This window comes from Lissotriton vulgaris, chromosome 9 (assembly GCF_964263255.1).
Source record: "Lissotriton vulgaris chromosome 9, aLisVul1.2, whole genome shotgun sequence".
Classification (NCBI taxonomy): domain Eukaryota; kingdom Metazoa; phylum Chordata; class Amphibia; order Caudata; family Salamandridae; genus Lissotriton; species Lissotriton vulgaris.
The window spans coordinates 820,728,228-820,748,021 of NC_141697.1; positions in this window are offsets into that span (position 1 = coordinate 820,728,228).

Genomic DNA, 19,794 nt, shown 5'->3' on the forward strand with positions numbered 1-19,794 from the left:
GAGGGTCACTCCCTCCCGCCTTCCAAAAGTTCAGAACCGTTTCCGGTTTCCCATCCTTGGGGATTGTGTTGAGAGGGGGTGGCGGGTATCTCAGCCATAAAGCATTCGATAGCTCAACTGAGATTCACCATTCTAGAAGTAGTGACATTATCAGAGGGCATTAACAAAAATAAAAAATTGTTGCAGAGAGAATCATATTGGATCAAAATGCTTAGTACTCTGACTCCTGGGGGTCTAAATGATCGTATTGAATTGAGTAGTTACTTGTAAATGTTATCAGAAACGATTTTGTAAATGATGACTATCCAGTTTCTTGTTCATATTGGTAACATACTGTATTATTTCTGTTTTTTATGAATATTCTATTGCTGAAAAATGGTTTTACCACAGAATTTCATTATCATTATCCATGAGTATGTTCCTTTCTTATTTAAACACTCTCTTATTTTGTTCTCATTTTTTTCACTATTTTTCTTCATTTGTTTACATTCTGGTCTTTTTGTCATAAATGTGACTATACACGCATTTGGTTTGCATATTGTCTATTGTTTCCCGTTTATTGCATTATAGCCGGGTAGATTAGCGTTATTTGTCTTTTGCGTCGCATTGTTTAAGTTTTTACTCAGTTGAAACTCGTGGTACTTTATTAGGATAAAGGTAGTTCGCACGATAGAACGAGTGAGGTAGTCTCTTCCGCATTTGATTTCTGACGTAGTGGACGGCACAAGTAAAATCGATGCGGATTGTTAGAAACACCGCGTTATTGTCCAATAGCAAGAGCGGTTTGACTAGATATAGCAGGGTATTCGGAAGAGGCAGTCTCTTCCGCACTTGATTTTTTGACGTAGTGGATGGCACAAGTAAAATCGATGCGGATTGGTAGCAACACCGCGTCATTGTCCAATAGCAAGAGCGGTTTGACTTGATATACCAGGATATGGTGTAGTTTCCATAAGCGCGAGTGACTTTTGATGGAAAGGGAACACCGTGTGGTTTTTGCTACGAGCTGCGCCCGTTGAGAATCGGTAAGAAATGTTGTTGGAGGTCTATTTTCTAGCCCTTAGTTAACTACGGATGCTGCTCTGTAATGATCAGACTGTTCTTTTTGTGAACAGGATTTTGATTACGAAGTGCCTTTGAGTCGAGCCGGTTATGTACGCGTTGTACAAGTTGTTGGAGTAGTAGCAGGTATGCATACTAGTCTTTACATTTAATGGGTACACTGGTAGGTTTTGAATTGTGTTAGTTATCATTATTTTTGCTGCTCGTCTCTGCAGGAGTTGGTTTGAACTTTAAGAAGCTCATGAGAGCCAGAGGCAAGGATTTTCGTGTTCGAGTGTGAGTGTGCTCATTTTGTTTTTTATGTTTCGTCACCATCACACACTTTTGGGTGCTATTTGCTGGTGGAGGTCAGTTTCATAAGTGTATATGTTACCAATAAGTATAATTCAACTTATGCGCCTGTATATTATATTTTATTTTGCAGTGTTGCCCCTGACGAAGGGACCCTACTTTAGTCCCGAAATGCATTGGGCGAATTACAACATACACAAGAGAATCTAATGTTTTTCTTTTTTGTATAAATTGTTTAAAGCTGCTTTGTCTATGGATGAGATTATGTTTATGTAAATCATTAGACAATGTTTTTTGAAGAAATTGATTGATTGTTAATATGAATATGAATAAATAGTTCATGTATAGAAAGTATAAAACAGGTTTGATCGATAAATTTCATTTAAGTTGTGCGCAGCTAAGTCTGTGTTAACAGTGTGTTGACCAGCCACATTTTCATGTTTACTTTTAGGGTATTTGGGTATACTCTATTAGTTGCAGCAAACGGATCAATAGAGTAGGCTTAACCTAACTAAAGGTTGCTAAAAATAAGGAGTGCTCAGAACACAACAGTTCAGACAGTATGAGGAAGAGGCTACCAGGAAGGCTAAGTTTCGTGGGAAACACTGGCAGGCCAGAAAATATTGTGAGGGAGATAGGCCTGGTAGGGTCCTTGCTACACCTACGCGGCCCTCACGGGAACGCAACACCATACTTGAACTCACTGATACGCAAGGGACCACGGTCAGAGACTCGGACGAGCTGCTTACTGCCTTTACGTCTCACTATCACACACTTTATACCTCTGACACCGTGCCCGATACATCTTATGCTGCCTATCTGAGGGATGTGGCGCTCTGCTGGCTCAGCGATGGGGATAGGGCGTTTCTAGCGGCTCCATTTGAGCTGGACGAAATTCGCGAGGCCATTATGGCCCTCAAGAACGGCAAATTCCCCGGCCTCGATGGCATCCCTGCTGAATTCTATAAGGCATACATCGATGTTATGGCCCCTGTCCTCCGAGAGGTTTATGAAGAGTCGCTATGCGATGGCATTCTCCCTAGCTCCATGCGAGAAGTGGGTATTACTTCCCTTTTGAAGCCCGACAAAGATCCCAGCTCCTGCAATTCTTATCGCCCGCTTTCCCTCCTAAATTGCGATGTCAAGATACTAGCTAAGGTCCTGGCTACCCGTCTCTCACTACTCATGTCTCGGATCGTACTGCCCGATCAATCTGGGTTCGTGGCTGGTCGCTCCACCTCACATAACCTCCGCACTTTATTCTCCCTCCTCCGCACTGTGCACCCCGACATGCCGGTCGCAGCCATATTTCTCGATGCTTCCAAAGCATTTGGCTCGGTCAAATGGCCTTACTTATTCTCTGTATTAGCTAGTATGGGGTTCCCGAAACTCTTCATATCCTGGGTCCGCCTGCTCTATACTCGGCCCACGGCGAGAGTACTAATCAATGGCCGTCTATCACAGCCGATCGACATTACTAGAGGCACGCGCCAGAGATGCCCCCTATCCCCCCTCATATTTGCTATAGCCGTTGAACCTCTTGCCTGTCGCCTACGCCAATTACACCGGGAGGGGGCGATACAATGCTTGCAACGGCAAATCGATGTATCCCTTTACGCGGATGACATCACGCTTTATGTTAAACACCCTGAGGTGCACCTTAACCCCCTACCCCGAGAATTCGTAGTGTTCGGCAGAATGTCGGGTGTGCACATTAATTGGTCCAAGTCGCATTTTTTCCCTTTAACGGCAGCGGTTACAGATTTTCCCCTTGACTATCCGCTAGAGTGGTGTCGAACCGAACTACGATACCTGGGGATACAGATTTCCCAAGATGGGAGCGAAACTCTACGGTCCAATTACGGAGTAGCAATCACTAAATTAGCTGCCACAGTTGATCGTTGGATAACCCTGCCGCTTTCCATGGCCGGTAGGGCATCCCTTATAAAAATGGTGGTACTTCCCCGCTTCCTATATCTCTTCCTCAATATCCCCTATTATCCTGGGGCTTTCTTCTTCAAAACCTTGAGGTCGGAACTGCGACGGCTGTTCTGGGGTTGGTAAGAACCCACGGTTGAAATGGTCAACGCTCACCCTTCCATATGACAAGGGAGGCTTTGAGATCCCTGACTTTGAAGCTTACTATCAATGCGCACAGGCTCAATTTGCATACCATTGGCTAGCCCCTACCCCTTTCATGCCTCACGTTGCGGTGGAAGATTGGATCGTGCATCGTATTCCGCTCAGTAGGCTGCTTCACTGCTCGCAGTCGTCCATACCCACATCGAACACCTCGGTGTCGTGTACACTGGACGCGTGGCGTCGTATTGCCAAGAGCCTGTCCTGCCGCCTGCCGTATTCACCCAGGCTGCCACTGACTTTTCATCCTGATCTTGCCCTGCTACAGGAACAGGGTTTTCACACCCTATGTGCAAAGGTACGAATTGCATGCTGGGGTGTCCTATTCTCGAACGGTCATTTCAAATCTGCAGAGCTGTTTTTTGCATCTCATAGCCGCACTCCACTTGAAGTTTTCTATTATATACGACTGCGGGCGGGAATGAGGGACATCTTGCCCGATTTCCCCGATGAACCCGAAATCCTACTCCCACTCCATTTCCTACTCTGCTCGCAGGATGGGACACATCTGGTCTCTGGCCTGTACCGTCAACTCAGGGCTTCGGCTCCAATGACTGTTGCTAGTGCCCGGGAACATTGGAGTGCTGAGTTGACTGCTGAACTCACCGATGAGTAGTGGCAGTATTGCTGTACCCTCACGTCTCGTATCTCCGCGAGCAGCGGACTGAAAATCATACATTATAAATTCCTACAACGGATATATTATACACCTGTGCGGAAACACAGATTCGGACTAGCGGACGAACATGCAGACTTTCTGCACTTGGCGTGGGGATGTCCTCAAGTACTGCATTACTGGCGGCAGGTAACAGGCGCCCTCACGGTGATGACGAAGGAAACCATGCCTATGTATCCCCTGCTAGCACTCCTTGGACATACTCCGCATGTTCCTAAATCTTGTCGAAAATTTGTCGATACTGCATTGCTCTTGGCTAGGAGACGGGTGGCGTGCCGATGGGGCCGAGGTAAAGCGCCTAAATTTAAGGATTGGCTAGCAGACTTGACCTACTGTCAAGAGCAATATACTACCTTCTCTGAACTGTTAACGGTAATGAGTCTGCCTAAAGATATCTGGGGCCCCATAGTGGACTATTTACTTGCACAGACAGATGATGACGATGCCCCCGAAGGGAACCATACTAGTGCATAGAGACGCTACGGAGGTTCCAAGAATGACCACAATACTCTTTCATACATATGCATATCCCCTCTGTGCTGATGGGGGGTATCCCTCTGTTCCTCAGCCATGAGTTCCCGCCCTGCCCAGTGCACCCCATATGTTGCTTACAACCACAGACCTCCCCATTTGTGACGCCTGTCCTCTTTGCTCTATCTGTGGCCCTTCCATGCCGCCTGTGACATATGCTCGCCCTTTACATGCTCACTGACACTCCGCGACACCATACATGCTGCTCACTATAGCGTTGATTATATACCGCCAGATCTCATGTTCTGTGACTGTTGAGATGAGTACGAACTTGCCTATCTATATTACCCTTGTGGCTCGAGCCTTCATATCCGAGCGTGTCTATAATGCCTCTTAGTTTATGAATGTTGTGAAGTTTTTTATCAACCTAAAAACAAAAAACTGAAAACACTGTTCTGCTGCAGTATATCCTCAAGTGCCTAGCAATGCCGGTTGTGCTGCCATTATCGCCTGATCCTATACTCTGCTGCCGGGCCTCCGGGATGCCGGTCACAAGGCTGTGTTCTATTTGATTGTCACGCTGCCAGCCTCCGGGTTGTAGGCGCAAGAAGCTGTGTACTGTCTGATTTACTATACAATAAAGCAGTTTTGAACACCAAAAAAAATATATATATATATATATCTTGCTTGAGGGTTTGAAAATCCTCTCTCAGGGAGTTGAACAGCGACTCCAGAAAAGCTTTGGTGATGGGGGCCCCATCACTGTCCTGTACATTAGCGTTTCCAGCCGGCGCTGCCGACGCGGGGCTTTTCTCCCCTTTTAGGGTGCTTTTGGCCAGCATGTCGGTGATCGTGCGGCCTCCCCTGCAATTCATGTCTGCCAGGAGTCTCCCTCCACACCGCGCCGTTCCTGCAGACAGCGGGCCCCCAAAAAAAAGCGGACCCACGTGTAGCTCCAAATGGTCCGGAGAGAGCGGCCGCTCTCAGGGCAGGCGCCCCGCGCAGATCCAAGTCCGAACAGGTGGCCCCTCAATGGCCGTTGTGGGGGAATAGTGAACGGTCCGTGTGGCCCTGTGACCAGCCTGGGCCCCTGTTTAGGTATACCAGCAGTACTGCAGCTCCCGGGCACTACGGCCCCCCACCACCCGGCCCCACCAGGCCTCTCTTTTGCGCTGTTAGGCTTTCTGGGCAGGTCTCTCTGGCATCGGCCCCTCGACTCTCTGCTCCCCAGCACTGGCCCTCAACACCAGGCCGCGCCGGCACCTCCGTGTTGACTCCCGGGGTCCCCCCAGGCCCCGCCGCTGCTCTTCCTGGGTGTGGGAGAAGTGCGCCAGATAGGCCTCACTAGCCTCGCGCCGGAGCCTCGATTTGTGCTCCCCGAACTCCGTCTCCGCCCACTCAGGCCCAGCGCTTCGCTCCTCACCTTTGGGGGGCCCTCGGGGATGCAGCTGGTCCGGCTTCGCCCGCCCGATACCTGAACTGTGGCTGAGCTGGGCCTCCGTTGTCCGGAACGTTAATGGCACACCCCGCTGTGACGCCGTGCTAGGCCCAAAGCCGGGGCCTCAATTGCAGCTCCACCCGGCCAGCGCTCCACATGCCGCCTTCGGGTGCGGCACTCGCCTCGGCCCACATTCAGTGTCGCCGATGCTCTTCCCCGCTCCTGGCTTCGCGGTTGGCGTCAGCAGGCGGCACGGGGAGGCGCGGGTACCCGTTGTGTTGCCAGAGGCTAGGCCGGCCGCGATCACCAGGTTGGCCCGGCCACCATTTTCCTCTCTGCCTTGCGGCTGGGCTCTGTGCGGAAATCGGCGGCTCCGGAAGGTCTCAGAGCGGGAGCCCGGTCCCGCTGGAACGGCCGCAGGACACCCCGGCACAGTAGATAAAGCTTAGGGTAATTGGGGGGGGTTCAGGAAGCTATTTAAGGAGTGCTAAGGGGGTCCAGGACGAGGAGCGACTCGATCAGACGTCTGCTCAGGCCGCCATCTTGGCCACGCCCCCTTATGGAGCATTTTAGCATAAATTCTCCAAATGATTTCAAACTTCTGAATCTTCTTTCAGACGGTTCTTTTGGGGTCTTGAAGTGCCTACAACACCAATCCAAGGTTCCAGTTGCTCCATGGGAAGTTAGGACTACAAGGCCCACAATGCATTTGTTTAAATACTTCAAAGTGCTGGTGAGCTGGTCTTAGCCCTGCCCATTGCCAAGGTAAAGGTCATTGTTCTTTTTACATGCAGATCCAGACTTGTCATAAAAGCTGAATAGACCAATATAGATTTTTGAAGGTCCTTCGGGGTTCTAGCCATCAGGACCGCATCATCTGCATATAGTAAGATTAGGAGAGGGATTGAGGCCGCATAAGGAACGTCTGTGCTATTATCAATCAGAACAGTATTCAGGCGGTTAGTGTACAAAGAGAATAGGAATGGGGCATGGACGGATCCCTGCCTAACACCTTTCTCAGTCTTAAAAGGTTTTGTACACTCCCCTTGCTTGCCGTAACAAACTACAGCTTCTGCCTCCACATACATTTGCCTGATGAATACAATTATCTCTTCCCCCACTCCCATGGCATCCAATATAGACCACAGTTTACTGTGGGCCACACAGTCAAATGCTGCCGAGAGGTCCATGAAGGCCATATAGAGTTGACCCTTTTGTGCTAAGGTATATTTTGAGAGTGATAGTGATAAGTTCAAACATTGATCAAGAGTCCTACTGCTCTTTCTAAACCTATATTGTACTTCCGCTAGGACTTAGTTTCCTCCGCCCAGTCTTTCAGCCTGTTAAGGAGAAGTCTGCCCATTCATTTTGCTGAGCTGTCGATTAACAAAATAGGGCGATAATTTACTGGGTTTGTGCCATCTCTTTTTTTATGTACCGGGATAATCACAGATCTCTTCCAGGAGGTCATTGGGCCTGTTTTTATCACTGCATGAAATACAATTGTCAATAGTTGTACCTAGAGTTGTTTTTGTGAGAGAAATAAGGCAACTGGGACTCCATCCGGCCCTGACGCTTTTAGAGCAGTGGACTAGGATAGAGCTGGCTCTATTTCTTTAAGATCAAACTTTAACATACAGGGGGCTTTTTTACTTGCCTCATTATCTTCCACTCTAGTACCTCTCCTGTTTTGCAATATAGACTGGAAATAGGTAGAATCAACCGCAATGGATCGCACACCGCTAGCCCCTCCTCCGGATCGCCCCTAAGGATTCTGGTACATATAGTTCGTAAGTGGTTCACCTCAGTATGTGCAAGTAAGTACTTGTTGTTCTCAAGATCTCTAGCCCCGAGACACGGCCCGGGTTTTGGGATATCTTCCCTCATCAGAAGAGAACATAGTTGGGGTGGAAAAGAATGCCGCCAAGCAACCGTCACAGGCCTCGATGCCTAACCGGCATGCAGGTGCATCATCCAGAAGCTCGTCAGCTTAAAGGCTCAAGGGAGCCCATTTGTAGAATCAACCGCAATGGATCGCACACTGCTAGCCCCTGCTCCGGATCGCCCCTAAGGATTCTGGTACATACAGTTCGTAAGTGGTTCACCTCAGTAGGTGCAAGTCAGTACTTGTTGTTCTCAAGATCTCTAGCCCCGAGACACGGCCCGGGTTTTGGGATATCTTCCCTCATCAGTAGAGAACGTAGTTGGGGTGGAAAAGAAGGCCGCCAAGCAACCGTCACAGGCCTCAATGCCTAACCGGCACGCAGGTGCGTCATCCAGAAGCTCGTCAGCTTAAAGGCTCAAGGGAGCCCATTTGTAGAATCAACCGCAATGGATCGCACACCACTAGCCCCTCCTCCGGATCGCCCCTAAGGATTCCGGTACATATAGTTCGTAAGTGGTTCACCTCAGTAGGTGCAAGTAAGTACTTGTTGTTCTCAAGATCTCTAGACCTGCGACATGGCCCGGGTTTCAGGATATCTTCCCTCATCAGTAGAGAACGTAGTTGGGGTGGAAAAGAAGGCCGCCAAGCAACCGTCACAGGCCTCGATGCCTAACCGGCACGCATGTGCGTCATCCAGAAGCTCGTCAGCTTAAAGGCTCAAGGGAGCCCATTTGTAGAATCAACCGCAATGGATCGCACACCGCTAGTCCCTCCTCCGGATCGCCCCTAAGGATTCTGGTACATATAGTTCGTAAGTGGTTCACCTCAGTAGGTGCTAGTAAGTACTTGTTGTTCTCAAGATCTCTAGACATGAGACATGGCCCGGGTTTCGGGATATCTTCCCTCATGAGTAGAGAACGTGGTTGGGGTGGAAAAGAAGGCCGCCAAGCAACCGTCACAGGCCTCGATGCCTAACCGGCACGCAGGTGCATCATCCAGAAGCTCGTCAGCTTAAAGGCTCAAGGGAGCCCATTTGTACAATCAACCGCAATGGATCGCACACCGCTAGCCCCTGCTCCGGATCGCCCCCAAGGATTCTGGTACATATAGTTCGTAAGTGGTTCACCTCAATAGGTGCAAGTAAGTACTTGTTGTTCTCAAGATCTCTAGACCCGAGACATGGCCCGGGTTTCGGGATATCTTCCCTCATCAGTAGAGAACGTAGTTGGGGTGGAAAAGAGGGCCGCCAAGCAAACGTCATAGGCCTCGATGCCTAACCGGCACGCAGGTGCGTTATCCAGAAGCTCGTCAGCTTAAAGGCTCAAGGGAGCCCATTTGTAGAATCAACCGCAATGGATCGCACACCACTAGCCCCTCCTCCGGATCGCCCCTAAGGATTCTGGTACATATAGTTCGTAAGTGGTTCACCTCAGTAGGTGCAAGTAAGTACTTGTTGTTCTCAAGATCTCTGGACCTGAGACATGGCCGGGGTTTTGGGATATCTTCCCTCATCAGTAGAGAACGTAGTTGGGGTGGAAAAGAAGGCCGCCAAGCAACCGTCACAGGCCTCGATGCCTAACCGGCACACAGGTGCGTCATTCAGAAGCTCGTCAGCTTAAAGGCTCAAGGGAGCCCATTTGTAGAATCAACCGCAATGGATCGCACACCACTAGCCCCTCCTCCGGATCGCCCCTAAGGATTCTGGTAGATATAGTTCGTAAGTGGTTCACCTCAGTAGGTGCAAGTAAATACTTGTTGTTCTCAAGATCTCTAGACCCGAGACATGGCCCGGGTTTCAGGATATCTTCCCTCATCAGTAGAGAACGTAGTTGGGGTGGAAAAGAAGGCCGCCAAGCAACCGTCACAGGCCTCGATGCCTAACCGGCACGCAGGTGCGTCATCCAGAAGCTCGTCAGCTTAAAGGCTCAAGGGAGCCCATTTGTAGAATGAACCGCAATGGATCGCACACCGCTAGCCCCTCCTCCGGATCGCCCCTAAGGATTCTGGTACATATAGTTCGTAAGTGGTTCACCTCAGTAGGTGCAAGTAAGTACTTGTTGTTCTCAAGATCTCTAGACACGAGACATGGCCCGGGTTTCGTGATATCTTCCCTCATCAGTAGAGAACGTAGTTGGGGTGGAAAAGAAGGCCACCAAGCAACCGTCACAGGCCTCGATGCCTAACCGACACGCAGGTGCGTCATCTAGAAGCTCGTCAGCTTAAAGGCTCAAGGGAGCCCATTTGTAGATTCAACCGCAATGGATCGCACACCGCTAGCCCCTCCTCCGGATCGCCCCTAAGGATTCTGGTAAATATAGTTCGTAAGTGGTTTACCTCAGTAGGTGCAAGTAAGTACTTGTTGTTCTCAAGATCTCTAGACCCGAGACATGGCCCGGGTTTCTGGATATCTTCCCTCATCAGTAGAGAACATAGTTGGGGTGGAAAAGAAGGCCACCAAGCAACCGTCACAGGCCTCGATGCCTAACTGGCACGCAGGTGCGTCATCCAGAAGCTCGTCAGCTTAAAGGCTCAAGGGAGCCCATTTGTAGAATCAACCGCAATGGATCGCACACCGCTAGCCCCTCCTCCAGATCGCCCCTAAGGATTCTGGTACATATAGTTCGTAAGTGGTTCACCTCAGTAGGTGCAAGTAAGTACTTGTTTTCAAGATCTCTAGACCCGAGATATGGCCCGGGTTTCGGGATATCTTCCCTCATCAGTAGAGATCGTAGTTGGGGTGGAAAAGAAGGCCGCCAAGCAACCGTCACAGGCCTCGATGCCTAACTGGCACGCAGGTGCATCATCCAGAAGCTCGTCAGCTTAAAGGCTCAAGGGAGCCCATTTGTAGAATCAACCGCAATGGATCGCACACCTCTAGCCCCTGCTCCGGATCGCCCCTAAGGATTCTGGTACATTTAGTTCGTAAGTGGTTCACCTCAGTAGGTGCAAGTAAGTACTTGTTGTTCTCAAGATCTCTAGACCCGAGACATGGCCCGGGTTTCGGGATATCTTCCCATATCAGTAGAGAACGTAGTTGGGGTGGAAAAGAAGGCCGCCAAGCAACTGTCACAGGCCTCGATGTCTAACCGGCACTCAGGTGCGTCATCCAGAAGCTCGTCAGCTTAAAGGCTCAAGGGAGCCCATTTGTAGAATCAACCGCAATAGATCGCACACCGCTAGCCCCTCCTCCGGATCGCCCCTAAGGATTCTGGTACATATAGTTAGTAAGTGGTTCACCTCAGTAGGTGCAAGTAAGTACTTGTTGTTCTCAAGATCTCTAGACCCGAGACATGGCCCGGGTTTAGGGATATCTTCCCTCATCAGTAGAGAACGTAGTTGGGGTGGAAAAGAAGGCCGCCAAGCAAACGTCACAGGCCTCGATGCCTAACCGGCACGCAGGTGCGTTATCCAGAAGCTCGTCAGCTTAAAGGTTCAAGGGAGCCCATTTGTAGAATCAACCGCAATGGATCGCACACAGCTAGCCCCTCCTCCGGATCGCCCTAAGGATTCTGGTACATATAGTTCGTAAGTGGTTCACCTCAGTAGGTGCAAGTAAGTACTTGTTGTTCTCAAGATCTCTGGACCCGAGACATGGCCCGGGTTTCGGGATATCTTCCCTCATCAGTAGAGAACGTAGTTGGGGTGGAAAAGAAGGCCGCCAAGCAACCGTCACAGGCCTCGATGCCTAACCGGCACGCAGGTGCGTCATCCAGAAGCTCGTCAGCTTAAAGGCTCAAGGGAGCCCATTTGTAGAATCAACCGCAATGGATCGCACACCACTAGCCCCTCCTCCGGATCGCCCTTAAGGATTCTGGTACATATAGTTCGTAAGTGGTTCACCTCAGTAGGTGCAAGTAAGTACTTGTTTTCAAGATCTCTAGACCCGAGATATGGCCCGGGTTTCGGGATATCTTCCCTCATCAGTAGAGATCGTAGTTGGGGTGGAAAAGAAGGCCGCCAAGCAACCGTCACAGGCCTCGATGCCTAACTGGCACGCAGGTGCATCATCCAGAAGCTCGTCAGCTTAAAGGCTCAAGGGAGCCCATTTGTAGAATCAACCGCAATGGATCGCACACCTCTAGCCCCTGCTCCGGATCGCCCCTAAGGATTCTGGTACATTTAGTTCGTAAGTGGTTCACCTCAGTAGGTGCAAGTAAGTACTTGTTGTTCTCAAGATCTCTAGACCCGAGACATGGCCCGGGTTTCGGGATATCTTCCCATATCAGTAGAGAACGTAGTTGGGGTGGAAAAGAAGGCCGCCAAGCAACTGTCACAGGCCTCGATGTCTAACCGGCACTCAGGTGCGTCATCCAGAAGCTCGTCAGCTTAAAGGCTCAAGGGAGCCCATTTGTAGAATCAACCGCAATGGATCGCACACCACTAGCCCCTCCTCCGGATCGCCCTTAAGGATTCTGGTACATATAGTTCGTAAGTGGTTCACCTCAGTAGGTGCAAGTAAGTACTTTTTGTTCTCAAGATCTCTAGACCCGAGACATTGCCCGGGTTTCGGGATATCTTCCCTCATCAGTAGAGAACGTAGTTGGGGTGGAAAAGAAGGCTGCCAAGCAACTGTCACAGGCCTCGATGTCTAACCGGCACGCAGGTGCGTCATCCAGAAGCTCGTCAGCTTAAAGTCTCAAGGGAGCCCATTTGTAGAATCAACCGCAATGTATCCCACACTGCTAGCCCCTCCTCTGGATCGCCCCTAAGGATTCTGGTACATATAGTTCGTAAGTGGTTCACCTCAGTAGGTGCAAGTAAGTACTTGTTGTTATCAAGATCTCTAGACCCGAGACATGGCCGGGGTTTCGGGATAACTTCCCTCATCAGTAGAGAACGTAGTTGGGGTAGAAAAGAAGGCCGCCAAGCAACTGTCACAGGCCTCGTTGTCTAACCGGCACGCAGGTGCGTCATCTAGAAGCTCGTCAGCTTAAAGGCTCAAGGGAGCCCATTTGTAGAATCAACCGCAATGGATCCCACACTGCTAGCCCCTCCTCCGGATCGCCCCTAAGGATTCTGGTACATATAGTTCGTAAGTGGTTCACCTCAGTAGGTGCAAGTAAGTACTTGTTCTCAATATCTCTAGACCCGAGACATTGCCCAGGTTTAGGGATATCTTCCCTCATCAGTAGAGAACGTAGTTGGGGTGGAAAAGAAGGCTGCCAAGCAACTGTCACAGGCCTCGATGTCTAACCGGCACGCAGGTGCGTCATCCAGAAGCTCGTCAGCTTAAAGACTCAAGGGAGCCCATTTGTAGAATCAACCGCAATGTATCCCACACTGCTAGCCCCTCCTCCGGATCGCCCCTAAGGATTCTGGTACATATAGTTCGTAAGTGGTTCACCTCAGTAGGTGCAAGTAAGTACTTGTTGTTCTCAAGATCTCTAGACCCGAGACATGGCCGGGGTTTCGGGATAACTTCCCTCATCAGTAGAGAACGTAGTTGGGGTAGAAAAGAAGGCCGCCAATCAACTGTCACAGGCCTCGTTGTCTAACCGGCACGCAGGTGCGTCATCCAGAAGCTCGTCAGCTTAAAGGCTCAAGGGAGCCCATTTGTAGAATCAACCGCAATGGATCCCACACTGCTAGCCCCTCCTCCGGATCGCCCCTAAGGATTCTGGTACATATAGTTCGTAAGTGGTTCACCTCAGTAGGTGCAAGTAAGTACTTGTTGTTCTCAAGATCTCTAGACCCGAGACATGGCCCGGGTTTCAGGATATCTTCCCTCATCAGTAGAGAACGTAGTTGGGGTAGAAAAGAAGGCCGCCAAGCAACCGTCACATTTACCGCGATGCTCTTGGGGTATACCCGCTGGTGGGTGGAGTAGTGTAAAACTCATGGACTTTCATTTAAATATGGCTCCCTCGAGGCATTAGGCTGACGAGCTCGGATAACGCACCTACGCGCCGTGTGAGGTACCAGACCCGATAATATTTTGCAGCCTGCACAGCAAACACCCGAAAACTGCCTATACTCTGCTGATGAAGGAAAATAATCCTGAAACACTGATGTCCAGAGTTGGTGCTGCAACTTTGCTTTTACACTTCAGAATCTACGAAAAGCGCACACGCTTTGAAGAACTGCATTTACCGTGATGCTCTTGGGGTATACCCGCTGGTGGGTGGAGTAGTGTGCGACCCATGGACTTTCATTTAAATATGGCTCCTTCGAGCCATTGGCTGACTAGCTCGGATAACGCACCTACGCGCCGTGAGAGGTAATAGACCTGATAATATTTAGCAGCCTGCACAGCAAAACCCGAAAACTGCCTATACTCTGCTGATGAAGGAAAATAATCCTGAAACACCGGTGCCTAGAGTTGGTGCTGCAACTTTGCTTTTACACTTCAGAATCTACGAAAAGCGCACAGGCTTTGAAGAACTGCATTTACCGTGATGCGCTTGGGATATACCCCCTGGTGGGGGGAGTAGTGTGCGACCCATGGACTTTGACTGGAAATAGGTAATCCAGGTTTCCTCGTCAATGGGTGTGTTCAGTGTTGGTCCAACTTTATCGGGTAAGAAGGGGGAATTAACTACCTCCCAAAAATGTTCACTGTCCCTAGATTTTGCAGCATGTTGTAGCTTTTCCCATGCTTCTGCTCTAAGCTGGTTCTTTCTATTTTCCCTCGCTAATTTGTACTCCGTCCTACATTTACTTAATTGCTTTTTATTTCTTGGTTTCCGGTTTATTATTTCCTTGAGTTTAGCAGCGGCTTGCAAGCACTTTTTATCAAGCCACCGCATTCTAGGACGCATTTTTTTAGAGGATTAGGACGGTTAATTAGGATCTCGTACATTCCAAGATTTTTACCAAAGATTTGAATATTTGTTGCTCATTGGCTTGGGGATCCAAGCATATAGAAATATCATTTATCTTGTTAATATTTAACTGATTGATTAGATTATTTGGGTCTATTTTATCCCATTTCAGAGTAGAATCATTCTTCCTTTGGAGGACTGGCGTGGGGACAAGTATGTTACTCATTACTTTTTGCTTTAAAATTAGGGCATGATCACTAAAGCCCGTCATCTTAACCTTTGGTTTACTTAGATGTCCCTCGTGGAACTCAGATGAGATTACACAATCAATTTTTGAGCAGGATTCAGCTCGATAAAAGGTAGGAACTGGTTCTCCTGTGCATGGATCCATCTAATTTCTCATTTCTAGTAACCTGGAAACCAGTAAGTTATTTAAAGCATCACCATACCTACATGGTTGAAATGATTGATTGGGTCCCCATTATGATCCGCAACCCCGCATAACTGTGGGTCCCTGTACAACATCTAGTTATGTTGAAATCCCCCGCCCAGATGATTTGTAGGGGTTTTGGATAACAGTAGAGCTAGTCATCCATGTTTTTTCCAAGATCCTGTACCACTAATGTTGGGTTTGTGAAGTTATTATTATAACAATTTATTATTAATAGGTCACAATTTTTTTTCCTTTTACAATTAACATAAGGTAATGGGGGGGCGTTCCAAAACTTTGCAATTTTGAGCGTAGCTGTATTTGCTGTTAATGTTACAATACCGCCTTTTCCCCTACCCCTAGAAGATGGCAGCGCTGGGGTTTGAAATGTTCGATAACCATTTATATTTCTAGGATCTATCTCCCATGTGTCTTGAAGGTAGATAATATGTGAGTTTTCCATTTCCTTGTGCCATTCCATAATGTCTTTTTTGCTGTTATACCCAGCTATATTGCAAGTAAGGAGTACTGGGTTGTTTTAGCTTCTTCTAAGCATTGTTTCCTGCGAATTAATAGTTTCTACCACACCTATTTCCATCTCTTGCCTTTGTGTTTCTACTGTGTCATGTTGAATACTAAGGGCTGCTTTGTTATGTAGTTCCCTGGATCTCCCACTCCCTCAATTGTGGGTTGAGCCACGTGAGTTGGAGCTTTGAGTCAATCGCAACTATCTAGATTTTCCAATGCAGCATATCTATTTCTAGTAGGTATATCTAAGGTACCCATTTGTAGAGGCCATTGTAAAAATTGCAATGAAAATGTAAGCCTATGTAAAGGTAACGTACTGTTTGGCACCCCGCCACCAGTAGTTGTTCTAAGTTAGCTGCCTGACTGCCCCAAATAATTAGGCAGATGCTGAAGTTATGAGGTTTCCAACAAGGAACAGGTACCTCCTGTACCATAAATTCTACCAACTAATTTCAAACTGCAGAGTGCTTTCTTTGTCCGCAGTAAAGAATTGTTCTACTTATTTCATTTTTACCATTTAAATCTGATAGTACCACTATTTTGAGCCCATCTTTCTGTAAACACCAAAACTCACAGCGCACATTTTGACAGTGACATTGATTTACTTATCATTTTTTCTTGTTATCTAAATTAACCAAATTATACAGTACAGATAATGAATTTGCTTTGAACACAACACAAATCGCTGTATTAAATAGATCTATATACAATGTTACAAAAGGTCAAGCATATCAAACATTAACTTCTGTCATTTCTTTTGTGATCTATTTTGCAGTCCTACTGTAATCGTGTGGTATAGGGTCTCTGGAGTGACTCAGACCTGTATACAAGCTAATTCAATGGTCCATAGTGAAGAGGTCAAGGAAAGCCTGTGTGAAATATATCAAGTACAATACAAGCTGTCTGAATCCAGCCGGTAGGTCTATCAATATGATGTCTTCAACGCTTCAACATAGGGGATCCCTTGGCCTTTGTGTGTGAGACCAAGAGGATTTTCAGAAGGTCTTCCTCAGGGCTGGGTGTTTATGCGTAGGACTCTGTGTTGGGTGGGGAAAAAGGATTTAGTGAGGTGGTGTAAGTGAGCATTAAAAATTACATCCAAGAGTCACATGTTGCTGGGTGAGAAAATTAATGGGGTTACCCATACATGAAGTATGTCATTAATATTGCTGGAACATGATTCCTGGTCCTGGACGGGTGGAACGACTCGGAGCAGCTATAGGCTTCTCTTCTATTTTTTAGAATAGAGTTTCCTATGGGTTGGGGTGAGAGGAGGATAGAGAGGGTTCATCTGGTCTTACGATGTACTTGGTCTTATTAAAGTCTTTGTTTTATGGTTGCTGGAGGTGCACCGGGGCTAACAATTCAGCACGAAGGTGAAAAATGCAATCATTGTGAAATTGTTTAATAGAGGCAGGAGCAAGTGCTTGATGGTGGAGGGCAGTGATTGTGATGACCGACCTAAATTGAGGAATTAGCATAATTGTGGCAGCATACTTCCTAAACCGTGAGCTTTAATACATGCAGAAAGGATATTCCCCGGCTTGTTTCCGATACCGTTGGTATCTGTGGAATTGGCATGATTAGAGGTTGTTACTCTCTCCTATGGGTCAGTGTTACATGCAGGTTTCCAGTGGCACTGATTGTTTCATTCCAGCATGCGGGGCGTGATCCCTGGGCGACCTTTGGTCTATGTGCTCTGCACTTTACCTTTCCACATGGGGGGTCCGAGTTTCAATCTTCGATTTCTTCTGCGTTCCTCTGCTCCTCGTGATGTCACTCGTCAGATGCGGAGCTCGGGTAAGCGGCCCCTTCCGGATACACGTCTTCGTCCGAGTCGTCCTCTGACGTCTGCACGCTTTGAGGTGGGGGAGTGTCAATGTCTTCATTTATTGAAGCCTGACTTCCAGGCCTCCGAGTCTGGTTTTCTTTACACTTCTGTGGCCATGGTGCCTGTTGCCAAGGCAACACCGCATGCATCCTCATTCTTAAGAAAGGTTAAAGTTTCCTTGGTTGCATTCACTCCCATGTTTTGCATAGTTGGAGACCCCACTCCTTCCTACTGTCACTAATAAATGCAGATGTACCTTGGGAATATGGACCTCCAGCGATGCAAATGTCAAAGTCTGAATATGGTCACGCCTGGATAGTATGTATTCAAGTTTTTGATGCAAGGACACATCGAATTGTGTAGTTATAACTTCCATTGTTCGAGCGCTGGGTGCGCCCTAAGCGCGCCGAAGGTGCGCCAAAGGTAAGCCCGTCTGCGCCCGTCCGTGCCTGGACCGCGCCCTGCGCTCGAACCCCTGGCCCCCGAGGACCCCAGCCACCCACCGGACGTACACCGCCGCCACCCTCAACGCGCTCAACACCGGCCGAGTCCCGGGGTGCTACCGAGCCACCCCGAGACGCACCCACGGACCCTTCAGCTGTCACGCCTGCAAGTTCACCTGCATCCGGACCTGCCCCGCACCAGCACCCGCCAAGCCGAACACCAGCAGCAACCACCTCAAGTGCATCCTGCTCAACACCCGCTCCGTCCACAGACACGCCATCGAACTCTGGAACGTCCTCGACACCACAGCTCCTGACGTTGCCTTCCTCACGGAAACCTGGATGAACGACTCCTCAGCGTCCGACATCGCCATCGCCATCCCAGAGGGATACAAGATCACCCGGAGAGATCGCGACATCCAGACTGGAGGAGGCATCGCCATCATCCACAGGGACACCATCCACATCACGACCAACACCGACGACACCCTGACTACCGCCGAACACCTACACTTCCAGATCCACACCGACCCGAAGACCACCCTCAGAGGCACCCTGATCTACCGACCCCCGGGACCACGCACACAATTCAGCGAGGACATCGCCGACTTCGTCAGCCCGCATGCGCTCCCCTCCGCTGACTACATCCTCCTGGGGGACATCAACTTCCACCTGGAGAACAACAACGACCGCAACACCACCACCCTGCTCGCCAACCTCGCCAACCTCGGACTCAAGCAGCTGGTGTCCACCCCCACCCACCTCGCCGGACACACACTCGACGCCGTCTTCTCATCCAGCAAAGACATCGCCTTCAGCCACGCCACTGGACTCCACTGGACGGACCACAGCTGCGTCCACTTCACCTTCAGAAGAACGACGATCCACCACCACCAGCAACAGGTTGCTCGAAGAAGCTGGAACAAGATCACAGCCGACCAGCTCGCCGCTTCCCTGAGCCAGCACCCTCCCGCCAGCTCAGCGAACCCCAGCCAGGCCGCCGACAACCTCACAAAGTGGATCAGCAACTGCGCGGACGAACTCGCCCCACTGAGGACCCCGCCCAGCAGACCCGGCAGCAAGAAGGCCCCATGGTTCACCGACGAACTCAAGAGCTCCAAGAAGAACTGCCGAGCCCTCGAGAAAGCCTGGAGAAGGGAGCCAACACCGGACAACATGACCACCCTCAAGCTCGCCACCCGGAAGCACCACCAACTGATCCGCGCCACCAAGAAAACTGCATTCAAGGACTGGCTGGACAACAACGCACACAACTGCAAGGAGCTCTTCAACATCGTGAAAGAGCTCTCCAACCCCAAGGCCGGAAACAACGACATCACCCCATCGCAAGACCTCTGCAACTCCCTCGCCTCCTACTTCCACAACAAGATCACGGACATACACAACAGCTTCAGCACTCAACCGACGCACGCCACGACCGAACCACCGCCCCCACCACCACCCTCCACGCCTGGACTCCGATCAGCACCGAAGACACCGTCCGCACGATGAACTCCATCCACTCCGAATCTCCGACCGTCCCCTGCCCTCACCACGTCTTCAACAAGGCCGCCGCTGTCATCGCACCCCACCTGCGGGACATCATTAACACCTCCTTCGACACCGCCACCTTCCCGGAGAGCTGGAAGCACGCCAAACTCAGCGCTCTACTAAAGAAACCAACAGCGGACCCCACCGAACTCAAGAATTACCGCCCCATCTCGCTCCTCCCGTTTCCAGCCAAAGTCATCGAGAAGACCGTCAACAAACAGCTGGCCGCCTTCCTCGAGACGAATGGATCCCTCGACCCCTCACAGTCTGGCTTCCGAGCCAACCACA